This window comes from Tursiops truncatus, chromosome 12 (genome assembly GCF_011762595.2).
Source record: "Tursiops truncatus isolate mTurTru1 chromosome 12, mTurTru1.mat.Y, whole genome shotgun sequence".
Classification (NCBI taxonomy): Eukaryota; Metazoa; Chordata; class Mammalia; order Artiodactyla; family Delphinidae; genus Tursiops; species Tursiops truncatus.
The window spans coordinates 16,778,723-16,800,358 of record NC_047045.1 but is presented as its reverse complement, the minus strand read 5'-3'; the positions used below and the strand labels follow the sequence as shown (position 1 = coordinate 16,800,358).

At 41.2% G+C, this 21,636-nt stretch overlaps 1 long non-coding RNA gene across 6 annotated transcripts; it reads left to right on the top strand.

Moving 5' to 3' along the window:
- The first annotated feature begins 9,537 nt into the window (after positions 1–9,537).
- On the top strand, positions 9,538–19,444 carry LOC109549046 (uncharacterized). Of its 6 annotated transcripts, none has more exons than XR_002175197.3 (3): positions 9,538–9,759; positions 16,712–16,889; positions 18,622–19,444. It is a non-coding gene; the product is annotated as an uncharacterized lncRNA (long non-coding RNA). The 6 variants fall into 6 exon arrangements; XR_002175198.3 differs by having other exon boundaries at positions 9,557–9,759; positions 16,757–16,889; XR_002175195.3 differs by lacking the exon at positions 9,538–9,759 and adding an exon at positions 9,770–10,011 and having other exon boundaries at positions 16,757–16,889.
- Positions 19,445–21,636: the final 2,192 nt, after the last annotated feature.

Genomic DNA, 21,636 nt, shown 5'->3' with positions numbered 1-21,636 from the left:
GCTAGATGATTCAGTTGTACTTACATTTTCGCTGTGTCTGGCCTTTCTTTCACTCCTCAGCTCTCTACACTCTGATTTCTCTAACATTTGAATGAAACTGTTGTGGAAAGTTCACAGAGTTGCCATATACGATAGTTTGGGGCTTTATCTTATAGAACACCTTTGCTGTATTTAATACTGTGGACCACTTCTTTCTTAAAATTCTTTTTTCCTTTGGCTTCCATGATATAACTCTTTCAACTCAACTTTTAGATCATTGATTATGTGTTTTAGGAATACCTAAATGAATCTCATCTGCTCGCCCAGTTTTTAACTAATATGTATGTAACTAATATGCTGATAACAGATATGTACATCCTGCTCTAGTATGTACCCTACAGCATAGACTTGTACATACCAAGGTCATTCAAAAACAACATGCCTACAGCTGAGTCTGTCTCTGCTCCCAGATCTGGTCATTCTTCAAAGTCACAAATTGGTTAACTGGGGATGCTCCTGGATTTCTCTCTCTCCTTTAAAGGTAGCTTCCCAATATCATTTGTGACCAGATATTATCAGCTCTGTTTCTAAATTTTATCTCCCCATATTTTCTTTCTATACCCTCTTCTCTATCATCAAGGCTATAATCCAACTCATTATTTATCTACTAGCTTCTTTAATAGCTTCTGGATTGGTCTTCCTACATCAATCCATTCTCCATGGACCTTTTGGAGACATCTTTCTAAAATACAAAAATTATCATGTTTATGTCCTCTTACTTGAAATGTTTGATGTCACCTCATTACATTGGAGTTGAAATCCAAATTCTTTGCAGGGCTCTTAGTGGGCCCTACCTAGCAGGCTGGCTTTATCACTTTATCACTTTATCACTGGCTTTATGCATATGTTTTCCCCTCCTGCCATGCTGTTTCTCTTTCAGTCCTCTGGACCATGTTTTTCCTACCTCTGTGCCCTTGTACATGCTGTCCCCTGGATGTGGACTTTATTCACCTGGATAATGTCTATTTTTTATTTTAAAAGCCACCTACTCATCGTCTCTCCTGGAAAGCCTCCCATACTTTCCAGCTTTGGGTTTTAGAGGTCTTGTCTCCATGTTCCATCACACTCATACACTGACTGGTGGAAGGCCGTGAGTGTACCAGTTTCTCCTCCAAAACTGTGTGTTGCTCAACACTATAAACCCACACTTCATCTCTCTATTCCCCACACCTCTTAAATGCCTGATGTCCATTAGGTATGCAATAAATGTTTGATGAATGAATAGCTGATGGATCTGGAAGGCCATGATTGTGAGCTTTGCTTTTAACTGAAGAATTTGGGGGAGATATTACAGACATTTAAGTAGGAGATAATACCCAAATGATACTTGCAGAGGGTTAGAGTAGAAGGGAGTAGGCATTTGAAATCTTTCAGAGATGCTGTGAAGTGTTGATGGTAAGAATGGGGAGGAAATGAGAAGTTGTAGGCCTATGACTTTCGATTCCCCAGAATTTCATTTTTTACAGTGTCACTGTAGCTCATGCCTGCTATGGTTAATGTTGCTATAAAGTGTTGAAGGCAGAATTATTAACTACTTTGTAAATTCAACAGAAGGGAAACCAACTCCTTTGAAAAGGTAAACACTGAAGCCTTAAATTTTAATCTTCACAAAGTCTTCCACAGTTTTAACAATAATGTCTTAATTTTGACATCCATGAAATGATCTAAGATACTTAGCCTATATCTTATATGTCTTTCTATGGTTTCCTTTCTTACACTCTTTACTAGGAAGTCTAACTTATTCTCTTATTCTATCAACAACCCTTGGCTATTTTACTTTACTTCTGCCTTTTTTTCCCCCCTCACTGGAATGTCCATAGGTCCTGGAGATGGAGCAATGGTGATTGAGATGGTCAGCTCCTACTAGAACCACACAAGTGGTGACAAATAAGCCTTCCAACACTCCTTGGGCTCTAGAATCCTGTGTCCTCCCAATTCTTTCAGGGCTGGCAGCTTGCTCATCTTTAGCAAAAGCTAGGCATCATTTCAAATGTCATATTGCAGAGAAATCACTTTCCCTGTCACCAAGAAAGAAAAGAGAGAGACAGTGGAGAAATGCCTTCTTATATCTGAAACAGCACTGTCAGCCACTTGGAACCTGCCTCCCAGACTCTGTCTGGCCTTGGCTTGGAGAAGGCAGGGTTGCTGTGTTGCACAAGGAGGCGCAGAAACAAATATGGGCACAAAACCAAACACTTGACTGCAAGAAATGTTCTGCAAGTTATAAAACTGAAATACTACTTCCAGCTGTCACTTTATGCAAGGATTAAGTTGAGCTCAAGGGACTGCAGAAACTAAATAAAGAAAGTGAATTATTCATTACAGTACCTATTCAAGTTGCAGAAGATGCCTGGGTTGTTTTTTTTTTTTTTCTACTGATGGATTACTTGTGATCTCTTTGTCTACTTATCTCCTGACTCACTCACTCACTTGTCTTCATGTATATATAGGAAGTCATGTTGTTGCTGCTAAGATGGATGGCAAAGCTTCATATTCTTTTTTCCTGTATCCAAAAGCATCCTGCCCATTGGTCATTTGTCTTGTAGTGCATCTTCCCTCTTGTGGTGGCTTGCTCTTAGCCTCATGGTCTGCACAAAGCATTGATGTTGAAATGAACATCATCATCCAGTGATCGGGGGATAAGTGCATTGAACACAGCCAAATGCCTCTTAAGGCTTTTTGATTGATAGGCTGAGCTTGGATGTGTTCTCATCATTGTTTTCCAGGCATTGATCTCCATAATGTATAGCTCTTTTTCCTATTGCCCTATCAAAGGTCTTCCTCATTGGCTCAACAGCCAAGAAGTGATAAGACAATATGTCCATGCTCATACATGACCACGACCCCTCAGCCTCTGGGTTTACTTTTGGCTTCCACTGGCTTAGTTTTGCCCCTGAGGCTAGCAGTGGCTCAGAAGTATGTAGCAGATACATAGAAGGTGCCATAGCCCCCTTTTGCCCTGTCCCAATCCTATATTTACCTTTCACCTTTTTTTTAACATCTTTATTGGAGTATAATTGCTTTACAATGGTGTGTTAGTTTCTGCTTTATAACAAAGTGAATCAGCTATACATGTACATATATCCCCATAACTCTTCTTTCTTATGTCTCCCTCCCTCCCACCCCTCTAGGTGGTCACAAAGCACCGAGCTGATCTCCCTGTGCTATGCGGCTGCTTCCCACTAGCTATCTATTTTACATTTGGTAGTGTATGTATGTCCATGCCACTCTCTCACCTTGTCCCAGCTTCCCCTTCCCCTTCCCCGTGTCCTCAAGTCCATTCTCTAGTAGGTCTGCATCTTTATTCCCATCCTGCCCCTAGGTTCTTCATGACCATTTTTCTTTTTGATTCCATATATATGTGTTAGCATACAGTATTTGTTTTTCTCTTTCTGACTTACTTCACTCTGTATGACAGACTCTAGGTCCATCCACCTCACTACAAATAACTCAATTTCGTTTCTTTTTTAAGGCTGAGCAATATTCCATTGTATATATGTGCCACATCTTCTTTATCCATTCATCTGTCGATGGACACATAGGTTGCTTCCATGTCCTGGCTACTGTAAATAGCTGCAGTGAACATTGTGGTACATGACTCTTTTTGAATTATGGTTTTCTCAGGGTATATGCCCAGTAGAGGGATTGCTGGGTTGTATGGTAATTCTATTTTTAGTATTTTAAGAAACCTCCATACTGTTCTCCATAGTGGCTGTATCAGTTTACATTCCCACCAACAGTGCAAGAGAGTTCCCTTTTCTCCACACCTTCTGCAGCAGTTATTGTTTGTAGAATTTTTGATGATGGCCATTCTGACCGGTGTGAGATGATATCTCATTGTAGTTTTGATTTGCATTTCTCTAATGATTAATGATGTTGAGCATTCTTTCAGGTGTTTGTTGGCAATCTGTATATCTTCTTTGGAGAAATGTCTATTTAGGTTTTCTGCCCATTTTTGGATTGGGTTGTTTGTTTTTTTGATATTGGGCTGCATGAGCTGATTGTAAATTTTGGAGATTAATCCTTTGTCAGTTGCTTCCTTTGCAAATATTTTCTCCCATTCTGAGGGTTGTCTTTTAGTCTTATTTATGGTTTCCTTTGCTGTGCAAAAGCTTTTAAGTTTCATTAGGTCCCACTTGTTTATTTTTGTTTTTTTCTCCATTTCTCTAGGGGGTGGGTCAAAAAGGATGTTGCTATGATTTATGTCATAGAGGGTTCTGCCTATGTTTCTCTCTAAGAGTTTTACAATGTCTGGCCTTACATTTAGGTCTTTAATCCATTTTGAGTTTATTTTTGTGTATGGTGTTAGGGAGTGTTCTAATTTCATTCTTTTACATGTAGCTGTCCAGTTCTCCCAGCACCACTTATTGAAGAGTCTGCCTTTTCTCCATTGTATATGCTAGCCTCCTTTATCAAAAAGAAGGTGACCATATGTGCGTGGGTTTATCTCTGGGCTTTCTATCCTGTTCCATTGATCTATATTTCTTTTTCTGTGCCAGTACCATACTGTCTTGATTACTGTAACTTGTAGTATAGTCTGAAGTCAGGAGCCTAATTCCTCCAGCTCCATTTATCTTTCTCAAGATTGCTTTGACTATTCAGGATCTTTTGTGTTTCCATACAAATCATGAAATGTTTCGTTCTAGTTCTGTGAAAAATGCCAGTGATAGTTTCGTAGGGGTTGAATTGAATCTGTAGATTGCTTTGGTATAGTCATTTTCACAATGTTGATCCTTCCAATCCAAGAACATGGTATATCTCTCCATCTGTTTGTATCATCTTTAATTTCTTTCATCAGAGTCTTATAGTTTTTTGCATACAGGTCTTTGTCTCCTTAGGTAGGTTTATTCTTAGGTATTTTATTCTTTTTGTTGCCATGGTAAATGGGAGTGTTTCCTTAATTTCTCTTCAGATTTTTCATCATTAGTGTATAGGAATGGAGGAGATTTCTATGCATTAACTTTGTATCCTGCTACTTTACCAAATTCATTGATTAGCTCTAGTACTTTTCGGGTAGCATCCTTAGGGTTCTCTACGTATAGTATCATGTCATCTGCAAACAGTGACAGCTTTACTTCTTCTTTTTCGAATTGGATTTATTTTATTTCTTTTTCTTCTCTGATTGCTGTGGCTAAAACTTCCAAAACAATGTTGAATAACAGTGGTGAAAGTGGGCAACCTTGTCTTATTCCAGATCTTCATGGAAATGGTGTCACTTTTTCACGATTGAGGACGATGTTGGCTGTGCATTTGTCATATATGGCCTTTATTATGTTGAGGTAAATTCCCTCTATGTCTACTTTCTGGAGGGTTTTTATCATAAATGGGTGTTGAATTTTGTCAAAATATTCTTCTGCATCTATTGCGATGATCACATGGTTTTTCTCCTTCAATTTGTTAATATGGTGTATCACATTGATTGATTTGCGTATATTGAAGAATCCTTGCATTCCTGGGATAAACCCCACTTGATCATGGTGTATGATCCTTTCAAGTGCTCTTGGATTCTGTTTGCTAGTATTTTGTTGAGCATTTTGCATCTATGTTCATCAGTGATATTGGCCTGTAGTTTTCTTTCTTTGTGACATCTTTCTCTGGTTTTGGTATCAGGGTGATGGTGGCCTCGTAGAATGAGTTTGGGAGTGTTCCTCCCTCTGCTATATTTTGGAAGAGTTTGAGAAGGATAGGTGTTAGCTCGTCTCTAAATGTTTGATAGAATTTGCCAGTGAAGCCATCTGGTCCTGGGCTTTTGTTTGTTGGAAAAATTTTAATCAAAGTTTCAATTTCAGTGCTTGTGATTGGTCTGTTTATATTTTCTATTTCTTCCTGGTTCAGTCTCAGAAGGTTGTGCTTTTCTAAAAATGTGTACATTTCTTTGAGGTTGTCCATTTTATTGGCATATAGTTGCTCGTAGTAATCTCTCATGATCCTTTGTATTTCTGCAGTGTCAGTTGTTACTTCTGCTTTTTCATTTGTAATTCTATTGATTTGAGACTTCTACCTTTTTTCTTGATGAGTCTGGCTAATGGTTTATCAATTCTCTTTATCTTCTCAAAGAATCAGCTTTTAGTTTTATGGATCTTTCTATTGTTTCCTTTATTTCTTTTTCATTTATTTCTGATCTGACCTTTATTATTTCTTTCCTTCTGCTAACTTTGTATTTTTTTGTTCTTCTTTCTATAATTGCTTTAGGTATGAGGTTAGGTTGTTTATTCGAGATGTTTCTTGTTTTGTTTTTTTTTGTGGTACGCGGGCCTCTCACTGTTGTGGCCTCTCCCATTGCGGAGCCCAGGCTCCGGACGTGCAGGCTCAGCGGTCATGGCTCACGGGCCCAGCCGCTCCACGGCATGTGGGATTTTCCCGGACCAGTGCACGAACCCATGTCCCCTGCATTGGCAGGTCGACTCTCAACCACTGCGCCACCAGGGAAGCCCTGTTTCTTGTTTTTTAATGTAGGATTGTATTGTTATAAATTTCCCTCTTACAACTACTTTTGCTGCATCCCATAGGTTTTGGGTCATCCTGCTTTCTTTTTCTTTTCTTTTTCTTTTTTTTTGCGGTACACAGGCCTCTCACTGCTGTGGCCTCTCCCGTTGCGGAGCACAGGCTCCAGACGTGCAGGCTCAGCGGCCACGGCTCACGGGCCTAGCCACTCCGCGGCATGTAGGGTCTTCCCAGACTAGGGCACGAACCCATGTCCTCTGCACTGGCAGGCAGACTCTCAACCACTGCGCCACCAGGGAAGCTCCGTCCTGTTTTCATTGTCATTTGTTTCTAGGCATTTTTTGATTTCCTCTTTGATTTCTTCAGTGACCTCTTGGTTGTTTAGTAATCTATTGTTTAGCCTCCATATGTTTGTATTTTTTACGGATTTTTCCCTGTAATTGATATCTAGTCTCATAGCGTTGCAGTCGGAAAAGATACTTTATATGATTTCAATTTTCTTAAATTTACCAAGGCTTGATTTGTGACCCAAGATATGATCTATCCTGCAGAATGTTCCATGAGGACTTGAGAAGTGAGTGTATTCTGTTGTTCTTGGATGGAATGTCCTATAAATATCAATTAAGTGCATCTTGTTTAATGTGTCATTTAAACCTCCTGTTTCCTTATTTTCATTTTGGATGATCTGTCCATTGGTGAAAGTGGGGTGTTAAAGTCCCCTACTATGACTGTGTTACTGTTGATTTCCCCTTTTATGGCTGTTAGTATTTGCCTTATGTATTGAGGTGCTCCTATGCTGTGTGCATAGATATTTAAAATTGTTATATCTTCTTTTTGGATTGATCCCTTGATCATTATGTAGTGTCCGTCTTTGTCTCTTGTAACATTCTTTATTTTAATGTCTATTTTATCTGGTATGAGAATTGCTACTCCAGCTTTCTTTTGATTTGCATTTGCATGGAATATCTTTTCCCATACCCTCACTTTGTCTGTATGTGTCCCTAGGTCTGAAGTATGTCTCTTGTAGACAGCATGTATACGGATCTTGTTTCTGTATCCATTCAGGCAGTCTATGGGTTTTGGCTGGAGCATTTAATCCATTTACATTTAAGGTAATTATCAATACGTATGTTCCTATTACCATCTTCTTAATTGTCTGAGGTTTGTTATTGTAGGTCTTTTCCTTCTTTTGTGTTTCCTGCCTACAGAAGTTCCTTTAGCATTTGTTGTAAAGCTATTTTGGTGGTGCTGAATTCTCTTACTTTTGCTTGTCTGTAAAGGTTTTAATTTCTCAGTTGGATCTGAATGAGATCCTTGCTGGGTAAAGTAACCTTGGTTGTAGGTTTTTCCCTTTCATCACTTTAAATATGTCCTGCCACTCCCTTCTGGCTTGCAGAGTTTCTGCTGAAAGATCAGATATTAACCTTATGGGGATTCCCTTATATGTCATTTGTTGTTTTTCCCTTGAGGCTTTTAATATGTTTTGTTTCTATTTAATTTTATATAGTTTGATTAATATGTGTCTTGGCGTGTTTCTCCTTGGATTATCCTGTATGGAACTCTCTGCACTTCTTGGACTTGATTAACTATTTCCTTTCCCATATTAGGGAAGTTTTCAACTATAATCTATTCAAATATTTTCTCAGTCCCTTTCTTTCTCTCTTCTTCTTCTGGGACAGCTATAATTCTAATGTTGGTGCATTTAATGTTGTCCCAGAGGTCTCTGAGACTGTCCTCAATTCTTTTCATTCTTTTTTTATTCTGCTCTGCAGTAGTTATTTCCACTATTTTATCTTCCAGGTCACTTATGTGTTCTTCTGCCTCAGTTAATCTGCTATTGATTCCTTCTAGAGAATTTTTAACTTCATTTATTGTGTTGGTCATCATTGTTTGTTTGCTCTTTAGTTCTTCTAGGTCCTTGTCAAACGTTTCTTGTATTTTCTCCATTCTATTTCCAAGATTTTGGATCATCTTTACTATCATTACTCTGAAGTCTTTTTCAGGTAGACTGCCTATTTCCTCTTCATTTGTTTGGTCTGGTGGGTTTTTACCTTACTCCTTCATCTGCTGTGTGTTTCTCTGTCTTCTCATTTTGCTTATCTTACTGTGTTTGGGGTCTCCTTCTTGCAGGCTGCAGGTTCGTAGTTCTCATTGTTTTTGGTGTCTGCCCCCAGTGGCTAAAGTTCGTTCAGTGGGTTGTTTAGGCTTCCTGGTGGAGGGGACTAGTGCCTGTGTTCTGGTGGATGAGGCTGGATCTTGTGTTTCTGGTGTGCAGGTCCACATCTGGTGGTGTGTTTCAAGGTGTCTGTGAACTTAGTATTAATTTAGGCAGGCTCTCTGCTAATGGGTGGGGTTGTGTTCCTCTCTTGCTAGTTGTTTGGCATAGGGTGTCCAGCACTGTGTTTTGCTGCTCATTGAGTGGAGCTGGGTCTTGGCGTTGAGATGGAGATCTCTGGGAGACTTTCACCATTAGATATTACCTGGATCTGGGAGGTCTCTGGTGGACCAATGTCCTGAACGTGGCTCTCCCACCTCAGAGGCACAGGCCTGATGCCTGGCCAGAGCACCAAGATCCTGTCATCCACATGGCTCAGGATATAAGGGAGAAAGAAAGAAAGAAAGAAAGAAAAATAAATAAATAAATAAAATAAAGTTATTAAAATAATTTTAAACAAATTTTTAAACAAATTAAAAAAAAAAAGAAAGAAAGAAGAGAGCAACCGAACCAAAAAACAAATCTACCAATGATAACAAGCACTAAAAACTATAGTAAAAAAAAGAAAAATTTAAAAAACGGACAGACAGAACCCTGACAAATGGTAAAAGAAAAGCTATACAGAGAAAAATCACACATAGACACATACACATGCACACTCACAAAAGGAGAAAAAGGGGGGAAAAAAAGAAAATATCGTTGCTCCCAAAGTCCACCTCCTCAATTTGGGATGATTCGCTGTCTATTCACGTATTCCACAGATGCAAGGTACATCAAATTGATTGTGGAGCTTTAATCCGCTGCTCCTGAGGCTGCTGGGAGAGATTTCCCTTTCTCTTCTTTGTTTGCACAGCTCCCGGAGTTCAGCTTTGGATTTGGCCCCGCCTCTGCGTGTAGGCCGCCTGAGGGCATCTGTTCTTCGCTCAGACAGGACGGGGTTAAAGGAGCCGCTGATTCGGGGGCTCTGGCTCACTCAGGCCGGGGGGAGGGAGGGGCACGGATGCAGGGCGAGCCTGCGGCGGCAGAGGCCGGCATGACGTTGCACCAGCCTGAGGCGTGCTGTGAGTTCTCAGTGGGAAGTTGCCCCTGGATCCCGGGACCCTGGCAGTGGCGGGCTGCACAGGCTCCTGGGAGGGTCGGTGTGGATAGTGACCTGTGCTCGCACACAGGCTTCTTGGTGGCGGCAGCAGCAGCCTTAGCGTCTCATGCCTGTTTGTGGGGTTCGCGCTTTTAGCTTCGGCTCGCGCCCTTCTCTGGAGCTCCTTTAAGCAGTGCTCTTCATCCCCTCCCCTCGCACACCAGGAAACAAAGAGGTAAGAAAAAGTCTCTTGCCTCTTCGGCAGGTCCAGACTTTCCCCCTGACTTCCTCCCGGCTAGCCGTGGCGCACTAACTCCCTGCAGGCTGTGTTCACGCCGCCAACCCCAGTCCTCTCCCTGCGCTCCAACCGAAGCCCAAGCCTCAGCTCCCAGCCCCGCCCACCCCGGCGGGTGAGCAGACAAGCCTCTCGGGCTGGTGAGTGCAGGTCGGCACCGATCCTCTGTGCGGGAATCTCCCCGCTTTGCCCTCTGCACCCCTGTGGCTGTGCTCTCCTACGCGGCCCCAACTTCCCCTTTCCGCCATCCACAGTCTCCGCCCGCGAAGGGGCTTCCTAGTGTGTGGAAACCTTTCCTCCTTCACAGCTCCCTCCCACTGGTGCGGGTCCCATCCCTATTCTTTTGCCTCTGTTTATTCTTTTTTCTTTTGCCCTACCCAGATACGTGTGGGGCGGGGGGGTTCTTGCCTTTTGGGAGGTCTGAGGTCTTCTGCCAGCGTTCAGTAGGTGTCCTGTAGGAGTTGTTCCACGTGTAGATGTATTTCTGGTGTATCTGTGGGGAGAAAGGTGATCTCCGTTTCTTACTCCTCCTCCATTTTGAAGGTCTCTTTACCTTTCATTTTTAACATGGTAGTTGCTGCCTAAAAGTCATAGAGATGTTTTACTGATTTTCAGGGGAGCTGGGTAGGGAGGATTTATTTTCAAATATTGTTGAAGTATAAGAACCAAGGACTTTCTTTTATCATCTAGCTATAATAAGACTCCGTTTGAAATCTAGTACTTCTCATACTGATTGCCTTTACTAGACTGATGATTTATGACAGCAGGAACTCCTGAAGCACAGGCTTAACTTGTTACTGCTCTCGGAGAAACACTTCCACGTGTGGACTCAGGAGCCCTGCACTAGGAGGAAAATAGGCTAATCTGATCATAAACTATGGAGCCGTCCTAAAACTGTGTAAACACTGACAGAGGTATTTCTCAAAGTCTGCCAGATGCGAGGCAGCATTTTTGTGAAGTATGTGAACATTCATTCAAATTCAAAACCTTCATTCAGCCTGAGGAATTTGTCCTGAGCAGATGTATGTCTCATCCTTTGCCAGCCAGTGCCCAGAGTAATATTCTGCAAAATTAAATATTTTGGCTAATGGTGTTGTTCCTTAGCTATTGAAAATATATTTTCTAATAAAGGAAAATGTCAAGTCATGTCGAGTAACATTTTATGCCGTTGAGCCATTAAACTCTTGAGTTGTATAATAAAACTCCCAAACTCCTTCACCATAACTTGCATTATTCTGGATTAACCATCATACTGTACAAGCGCTGAGAGCTACCCTTTGTCTTTTACTTACAGATAAAATAGAGTATTTATTGTATCGGCTCTTAACATTTTGTTTCAAATTTTGCCTTGGCAGTATTCAGTTTATTTTTAACCATATTTCAGGAAGAAACTATCAAACAGCATTGTGATGTGAGGGCAGTATAAGAAGGAGAAGCACAGTTATATTTTTATCACAGAAAAGTATTGTAAATAACTTCACACTCATGAGTCAGAGATGTCCTCAATGAAGAGCTTGCAGTTGTGGAAGTATGAAATGTCTGTAATGCCCACAAAGATATCCATTTTGAACAACAGTGAGAGAAAGTAGGCTAATGAAGGATTATAGAAAAAATTACAGCCAATAACACTTATTTTGCACTGACTACATGCCAGGCCCTGTGTTAGTACTCTTCTGACTTGAAAATATCTCATCTTCCTAACAATCCTCTGAGATAAGTGCCATTATTATTTCCAGTTTACAGTTGCGAGCTCTGAGGCACAGATAAATTTAAGTAATCAACAGTTATGGAAAAAAAAATTGTGGGGTAGGGCTTCCCTGGTGGCGCGGTGGTTGGGAGTCCACCTGCCGATGCAGGGGACACGGGTTTGTGACCTGGTCCGGGAAGATCCCACATGCCACGGAGAGGCTGGGCCCGTGAGCCATGGCCGCTGAGCCTGCGCGTCCGGAGCCTGTGCCCCGCAACGGGAGAGGCCACAACAGTGAGAAGCCCACGTACCGCAAAAAAAAAAAAAAATTGTGGGGTAAGAAGAACAGGTTTTGTTCTGAGATCACAGCATTCTTGTATCTTGAGATGCTCCATTGGCTTTATTAGAAAGCACGTGTGAAGAAATTTTTTAAATGATTGCTATCCATTTGGATATTCTTCCTTTTCAAGTTAATGAGGTTGGCTTGCAAAGTTTGCTGAAGTCCTCTAGGACAGGAATTTTCAAACTTTGTTCCTTGGTCCCCTGAGGGTGCTTGAGATCCTTTTACGGTGTCTGCCGGGTCAAAATTCTTTCCATAACAATACTAAGATTATTATTTGCAATTTTCACTGTGTTACATTTGCACTGATAGGGCAAACACAATGGTGAGTAAAACTGTTGGTCCCTTAGCGCAAATCAAAGCAGTGGCTCCAAAGGGTACTAGTGGTCATTGTGTTCATCATTACCAAATAGTCACAATAAATAAATAAAGTTTTAAAAAGTAGCTTCACTTAAATTGTCTTTGCTGAAGCAGCAGAAATTAGTAAACCTATTGGCTTGGCCCTTGAGTACACGTTTTTAATATTCTATGGGAAGTACATGTAAATCAGGTCTGTTACATATCAAAGTACGGTGGTTATTTCCAGGGACAGTACTTGTGCAATTATTTAGGTTGTGGGCTGACCTAGCTACTTTTCCATGGAATACTATTTTTATATGAAAGAATGCTTGGTAGACAAATCATGGTTATTCAGACTTGGTTACACATTTTCTCAAAAATGAACAAGGAAAATCACCGACATTACTTGTCATCAATGATGAAATGCAAGTTTTAAAGCAAAACCCAGAATTTTGGAAAACATATCCACCACAGTGAACTGAAATCTTCCTAAGACTTTAAGACTTTTCTATCAAACTGTGATCTCATTGATGCATCTGATTTTTAGATATTGTATAATAATGACTGTAAATGACCAATGCATGATTTTATGAAATCATACATGAGTAAAAGCCATTCAAAATACAAGATAGATCAATGGATTTTAGTGCAACAGAATATGAAAAGTTTATTGATAATGTTTCAGATTCTACATTGCAAGTAATCTTTAAAAAATTACTACTAGCTGAGTTTGAGTAGAATAGTAGGAGAATATCCATAATTCTTTGAAAAGGCTATTAGGATACTTTTCCCTTTTAAATCTACATATCTGTATGAGGCTGGATTTTCTTATACTTATGAAGTATCAGCTCAAATAACATTCCAGGAGAGTGAACATAGATGTAAATATGAGAATCCAGTTTTCTTCTGTGAATCCAGATGTTAGAGATTTGCAAAAATGTGAAACAGCGCCACTCTTCTTACTAAATTTTTTGTTTTGAAGCAGTTATTTTAATAAAAATGTTTAATTTCCAATTGATACATTAAATATCAATAAATATAATGCACATAACAAAAGATCTTTAGGGTCTCCTTAAATTGCGAGGGTGTAAAGGAGTCCAGGACCAAACATCTGCAAACCTCTGCTCTTGGGGAAACAAAGCCCCACAAGACAGAGGAGTTTATCTGCCCCCAGAGACTGTTAGAGGGAAGACATCCGTGTGGGATATCAATGAAATGAAGGTAATAACATGGCACAACAGGGCGGATCAGGGCCAGCCAGCAAAATGGATGAGATTGTCTACGTTTTACTTTTAGTAAGGAAGCTTTTCCTAAAGTGATTTTTAAAGCAATAGTACTAGCTTGTTCTCTCCCTAAAGACATTTTGTTTTTATAAAATTACAGCCTGGAAAACACACTATGTGTTTAGTCTGAGTAGGTAGCCTGAGTTGTTTGTTAAATACCAGATCTCAGATTTGTGGCTATTCCTCAAAAATAACTACATGACACCAGCAATTAAATTTATGTATCATTTTGATTATGTATACTTCAGTGAATCAAAGGAGGTAAATAATGGGCTGCAGCCTAGCACTTCCATCAGCATCTCACCGGCAAGCCCTTTAGATTCCCTGCGTGATGAAGCTGGATACAACACATAATCTTCCCATTAAACAGTCTGGAGGGAACCATCATCCATGCCGGCTTCCACCCTGGCGTCCTCCCATTTCTGGAGTTGGGCGTTCCTGCGTTGCAAACATGCCCTTTGAACCGTGTGGGGCAGGCATGTTTAGTCTCAGCTATTTTCACATTTCTCCTTCCTTTTACTTAGGACACTGTTGGTCATTCAGAATGAGAGTTTCTTCTTGTTCTGCTTCTCAGAGCACCACAGTATTGGACCCATGTAATAGTGCACTGCACTGGGCAGACAGCCGACGGCCGCTCTAGGAGAGTCTGCTGATTAGGTGGGGGGGGGGGGGGTTCTCTCTCTTGCACAGGTGCCCCTGCTCCAGCTGGTTAGACTTTTCTTCATGGGATGAATGTGTCTTTAATTCATTCTTGCTGAATAAACAGGGTGAGTAGCTTCCGTCTTCCCTCCGAAGACAATCTGCAGTGACAGGGAACTGTGCATTAGCTGGGAGAGTGACCTAAATCCTTCTGAGGTCCCTTGCCACGCGGAACACTTGGTGACTCCTAGGTTGACTCTGCCCATTCAGTGCAAAGTAGCTGAGTGATGGTGGAGGGAAGCATCTAAAACAGCTGCGCGTGACCGTAACCCTCCTCAGACTCCTCCCCTGAAAGGCGGAAGTGGGGAAACTCGGCTTTTCTCAGTACAAAAGAGCTAACCAACGCCCCTCATGACATGCCACACAATCAGCTTCCACCCCATTGCTGCTGGTCACCCATGAAAACAAAAAAGTAAATTGCATTTTGAAGCAGACTTTACGGGAACAATCAGGTATTGAATATTTTGCAAAAACTCTGAGTAATTGGCTTGTACTAATGGAGGTAATCTAGTGGGGCTTGGAAACTGCAAATCAAACCAAGAAATAATGTAGGATTAAGAAAGGAGTTAGAGTGCAAACTTGAAAAAAAGTGGTTTTTAATCTGCCTATAGAGCTTTGTCATCAAATAGCAGTAAAAACCTCATTGATATATTGAAAAAAATATGTTTACTATCACTGGAAACTTCAACTAGGAATGGCTGACTGCCTGGTGCTCTGTGTTGAGAAGGATTCTGAGGCTGAGTCTGGATCAGAGGGAAAGAATACTGTAGCTGAATAACAGCTGTAATCATAATACTAACTGTATTTTAATTCTCCCTTTATTTTGTGCTGGGTATTATTATCCCTGTTTTATTCATGAACTGAGTGCAGATAGGTTAAATATCTTGGGAGAAATACATGGTGGCTCTGAGATTCAAATACTAAATCCCTCTCTAAGACTACTAGGTACTGTGATACTATGGACAAACTACTACTTCTCCATTTTCTCATTTCTGAAAAGCTTTGGCCTGCACTGCCTTCTAAACTCCCTTTCACCTCAGATGGGCTTTAGTCTCTGAACAGTCCATTTAAGTACCTCGCACCCCAGCAGTCTTGCCCTCCTCTCAACCCCTGGAATATTTATCATAATTTGACCATTCAGTGCTGTGCTAGAAACTGCACTGCTGAGTATCCTCTTATGTTTTAGATCCTGATTCTCCAAATGCATGGGAAACACTGTTGAAGAGGGATGGTTTCCTGCATCGCCCCCCTCCCCCCAGTAACTAGCATGGTACCTGGCACATGGTAAATGTTTAATAAATGTTGGTTGGTTGGTTTTGTGATATGACCCAGACCACCACACCGTGTCCTAGTTGAATAGGCTGAACCTAGTATTTGCCACAGACGGAGGGGCAAACAGCTGGTTGTTTCCGATTCAGTCCTACCCAGGGATCTAGATTCGTGATCTAGAATTGAAGGTGCTCTCTACCTCACCTTCAGTGCTCCATGCTCCCTGCCCTTCTGACTGTCATGAATGCCTGTTTATCTTCTTGCCTCCATCAACAGCATCTATTTATCTAGCAGTCTGACTTAAGACAGTCCGTGCATATACTCAATGAAGGCTTTCTTTCAGTATTAATTTTCTGTGGAGGGTAAAATGCTGTCTTGTTTTTCCAGTTCTCCTCCTAAGTGTGATGATTTAGATGTTCCTGCTGTTAACTGGCAGCTTTTCCATTTCCTTCTAGCATCCAGGGCCCCAGACTTCTCCACAGAAGCCACTAATGAGCTTCTTGCTTTTCAGGCCCCCGGTTCATTAATAACACAGAATTTCAGCAACGTCCGACGTTCCAGACCTTATCTTTTCCCTTTCCTTCCACGAGAAAACAAACAAGCAACACAAAGGAAAAGTTTTATTTGCTGCAGTTGCTGACTCAATCCTGTCTGCTTTAAGATCTTAAAACAGAATTTATGCAAAAAGTCCAGATTCTGCTTTGCAGTTAGGCTGAAGGCTTACATATTTGACCTCAACTTTCCAAATGAGTCTGCTTCCCTATTTTTTTTTTTTTTAATTTTTGTCTCTCTCTCCCCACGTTCAGTCTTTTTCAGTGGTGCTTCATGCTTCTAAGTGTGCTTTTTCCTTCTTCCTAATTAATATTGACTGGGTTCCCGAGTATATGGGGAACAATTCTAGGGACTGTGTGATGGGATGTAGGAAAACGTTCCTGCCCCATCCCTTCTCCTGGGCTTCTGCTCTCTATTATGCCATTCACACTCCCCGCCCGCTGGGCCCTTACACAACTTTGTCTCATTCAGGCAGCGCCAGAGAACATCAATGCCCTTTTGTCCCACTTCCCTTAGAGCCTTGCAGGGGCCCAGAGCAGAACAGAGCTGTCAGCAGCATGAATGCCATTCCTGTCAAACCTGCTGTTCCTCGTGTCCTCTGATGAACCAGCAGCCTTTGCAGCTGTGTCTTCTCAGCATGTTTCTGCAGGTAAGGCCTGACGTCTCTCCTCAAGTCTGGTCTTGGTGCTTGTTAGTAAGGCTGGGCTGAGCAGAGGGCCAGGCCTGCGCCCCTCGGTGGATAACTCAGCTCGTTGGTCAAGTCACCTTCAGGCTCTCACATATTCCACCTTAGCCATGACTATGGTGCCGTTTTGCTGACTTCCTGATGTCTTTTTTTTTTTTTTTTTTTGCTTTTATGTCAGGGCTCACAAATTCCTGTACCTCAAAAATATAGAGACCTAGAGATAGTCATACTGACTGAAGTAAGTCAGACACAAAAAGACAAATATCATATGATACTGCTTATATGTGGAACCTAAAACAATGGTAAAAATGAACTTATCTACAAAACAGAGATAGAGTCACAGAGGTAGAAAACAAACTTATGGTTACCCGGGGGGGAAAGAGGGGGAGGGATAAATTGGGAGACTGGGATCGACATATACACACAACTATATACGAAATAGATACCTAATAAGGATCTACTGTATAACACAGGGAACTCTACTCAATACTCTGGAATGACCTATTTGGAAAAAGATCCTTAAAGAGAGTGGATATATGTATAACTGATTCACTTTGCTGTACAGCAGAAACTAGCACAACATTGTAAATCAACTATACTCCAATAAAAATTTTAAAAAATACAGAGAGATAATTGCTATATATATATATATCTGCATCTTCCAAACATGCGTAAGTCCTCATATCCATGTTCACAAGCACATGTTGAGCCTGCACAGTGCTCTTGCCCAGACATGAAGGATGTTTTATTTTCTCTTTGAAAAATTCTAAATTTCATCTCTTGTGAAATTGTCTTGAGCTTCAGACTCAAGTCCAACGTGCGTGAGTCATACAGCTTAGAGAGATCTGTTCCCTGAACCTGTGAGGTAACACCAAGCTTTGCCCAGCCTTCCTGGACATCTCCCCATCTCGTCAACTGTAGGAGTTAGAAGTGATAGCTTTTCCTACCATTATATTAATTATGCAGGGTGGAGGCATCATTTACAAGCTTTCTTTTAAAGGACAGAAAACTAGAGATTACAATTCTTTTATGTTTGGGAGGCACTCAGTGCTGCTCCACTTGCAGTTTACAGATTTTTTTTTTTTTCCTTCTAAATATTCCATTCCTGAATTTTGGAAACTTGGAAGTTTGAGTTAACTCAGAATTCAGTAATCGGGATTAATCCTTATCTGAGATTTCAGAGAGGGAACTTTTTTTTTCTTATCATTGAAGGGTGTTCAAGAATTGTTCCTTGCCTTTATTTTTCTAAACAGTTATAGGAAGTTCATCCCATTGTGCTGAATACAATAGTCTTCAAGATTTCTCAGCACAAACATACAACATACAATACCTGGTAGGTATTGTCTAATAATACAACATACAGTACCTGGTAGGTATTGTCTAATAATATACTATGGAGAGATGAACACCTTCCCCAAGGCCTCCCCGCTCCTTGAACTTTTGTGAACTCACTTGCTGGGCCCCTGGCGTCTCTAACCCCATCTCTAACTTGACTTCAGTTGCCTTCTCAACTCATTGTTTAGGATCTATTGAGCCCTTACTATGTGTCAGACCTGTCCTAGGGCCAAAAAGATAACTAGAAATGGCTCTGCTCCAGTTCAACTCAGGTTCTGGGGTAATGTGGGGAAGGAGGGTGTGGGGAGAGGTGACACACGTGCACAGTTAGTTACAATATAACGTGCTTAATTCTCTACAGGGAAAGAGAACAATTTAGTGGGACACCCCCATGAAAGTTCTAACTCCACTTTGGGGTATCTGTTGGACAAAAAGCTTCATGAAGGACACATGAGTTGGTTTCGAAGAATGGGTAACAGCTCACCACAACCCGGAGAGGAGAGGGGCATTTCAGGTGGGGAAGGTGACAATTCATTGAAAAGCTTATTGGCCGTGAGGGGGCCAGGCCGGTTTGAAGAAGCTAAGAAAACTGATATGGGATGAACAACAAGGTGCTACTGTACAGCACAGGGAAGTATATTCAATATCCTGGGATAAACCGTAATGGAAAAGACTAAAGAATGTATGTATATGTATAACTGAATCACTTTGCTGTCCAGCAGAAATTAACACAACACTGTAAGTCACCTATACTTCAGTAAAATAAATGTTAAAAGAATAATAAAAATTAAAAAAAAGTTGACATGGTTGGAAGGTAAGCTGTATGACTGCAGAGCCTAAAATATGACTAGCTTCCCACTGTCATGTAAATAATGATAGATTATTCTCCTTTACTGAATGTATAGGCACAGCCTGGCGATTGGTAAGAATGGATACACCTCTTGTCCTTGTCACTCTTTTGCTCAGTACCAACCATTTCAAAATAGTTAAGAAGGTCATTATTCTAGATGCAGAAGTAGAGAACGGACTTGAGGACACAGAGAAGGGGAAGGGTGGTGAGCTGGGACGACGTGAGAGAGTGGCATGGACATATATACACTACCAAATGTAAAATAGGTAGCTAATGGGAAGCATTGCGCAGGGAGATCAGCTCGGTGCTTTGTGACCACCTAGAGGTGTGGGATAGGGAGGGTGGGAGGGAGATGCAAGAGCGGGGGGATAAGGGGATGTATGTACACATATAGCTGATTCACTTTGTTATACAGCAGAAACTAACACAACATTGTAAAGCAATTATACTCCAATAAAGATGTTAAAAAAAAAAAAAGAATGTCAGTTAACCAAGGTTCCCCTTCTCAAATGTGGACTCTGGCTAATCTCCTCCTTGAGGTTTTTATCCTGATGTAGATAACCCTGGGCCTTTCTCTGACTTGTCTTCAGTGGCGGAGGAATCAGATTATCAGCATTTCCCCTATTTGTATCAGCTCCTTGCCTCACTGTCAGGAATTACTATCTGCTAGTTTCCAGATACAGTTGGTTGTGTGTCCGTTTTGAATACCAATTTAGAGATTCATAATTTATTTTACTTCCAAAAAGAAAAGGTACTTTTTAGCAAAAACTGACCGTTCATACATATTTCCCCGTTTCCTTGAAGATTACACTTTTACAAGTCACCTAACCAGTCATTGAAGGAGTGACCATGAGGGGCCAGGGCCTGGGAGAGAAGCCTCACGTGGCCTTTGAGACCACCTGGCTGCTCTACCTGCTAAGGCATAGGGTCTTAATAGGAAAGGGGGCACTGACAATCGCTCAGCAAAATCACATCCCTTCCCCTGGCAACATAGAGACTAAAGATTCAGTTTGCCCATTTTGTTTTGTATTTATCCCATGCCCGACATTTCAAAAAGTACATGAGTATTGCTGGGGTATATAATGTGTTAGCGGAATTACAATCAGAGAGAAGGGAGGTGAAAAACAAAGGGAGAGAAGATGGGAAAGAAGGACAATGAAAGAGGGGTGGAGGGCGAGGTGAGGTCAGAGTTCTCTCGGGGTCTAGACACAGGTGCCATGGGATTTCATATTAAATATCTGTGGCTGGGAGAAGACAGACGATCTAGAGGGAAAAAGCCAGGGAGGACTGGAGTAGGAATCCTTTCTGCTGAAAGCAGGGTGCAGCACTTGTGCAAATTTCCCTTGGGATTGTAGCCTTGTCTTTCATGAACTTCTCACTCCTGTTATTTCCAGTTCCGGACCATCTGATCAGAGAATACTGGAATTTCCAGCTCTCTAGGCACTAATTTCAGGGGCTAAAACAGCAACCCCTCTGCAGCTCCTACCACAGCCATCACTGCCCTGCTGGGCTGTGAGGCTATGCCAGCCCAGGCACTCTTGCCCAGGAAATGGAAGGTGGCATTTAAGTGGCACTTAAGATGTTCTTAACCAATCCTAAAGACTCTGAATGAGGCCAATTCTAAATTAAGCTTTCTTGGGTAAATGAATAAGGACTCAAGAAACCTCAGATTGGAAAAAAAAAAAAAAAAAGATACGAGAAGTCGTACCTCCAAATATATTCCTGTTAACCCCCAGTTTTGACAGGTATTAATATGATTCAATGTTTCTATGACTTATTTTTGTGTTCTAGGTATTTTCAGTGTTAAGGTTTTAAAATATACCTCAATCAAATCCCAATATTTAAGATACACAAATGATGATATCACAGAAATGGAAGAGATCTTTTTTTTTAAACTTACAAGGAAACTGAGGTTCAGGAAACACAAGTGCCTGATCAGAGTCTCACAGCTGACAAAGGAGAATGAAAAACCAAACCTCCTGGTCTAGAATAAAATGTGCTTTTCTTTATAAAAATCATATTGAATCTGTTTTCTGGGATATGTAACAGAAGGATCGAAAAATGAGTTTATTTTTGTATCATAGTATTTTTTAAGTGCTTCATAAAGTAATTTTGGAGTGGCTACTTGCAGTCTTTTATACTGTTCATTTAAAGGTGAATTGCTTGGTATTGCCCAGTGATCTTACCCAGGATCAGTGCTTTGAAAGAAAGCTCGTAGAAGTCTATGGCTTCAATGCTCTGTCTTGACCTCAGAGCAATTACCTTCCCTGAACAAAATGCACACGTAGGGATTCCAGTGCCTGCTGTTCTGGAAACGGTCAACGTTTACCTCAAGATTCATCCCCAGATTTCCACCATGTACTCTGAGCCTCGGCACTGGGTCACTGTGCTGAAGCTCTGCACTGAAGCCAACTGGCATTTAAACCACCAGACTGAAAGCTTGTGCACCATGGGCCATAGCCAGGCTTTCAAATGTGACTCAACTGTGGTTAGAAATCTGTCTGTGTGGGGTATTGGAAAGAATGC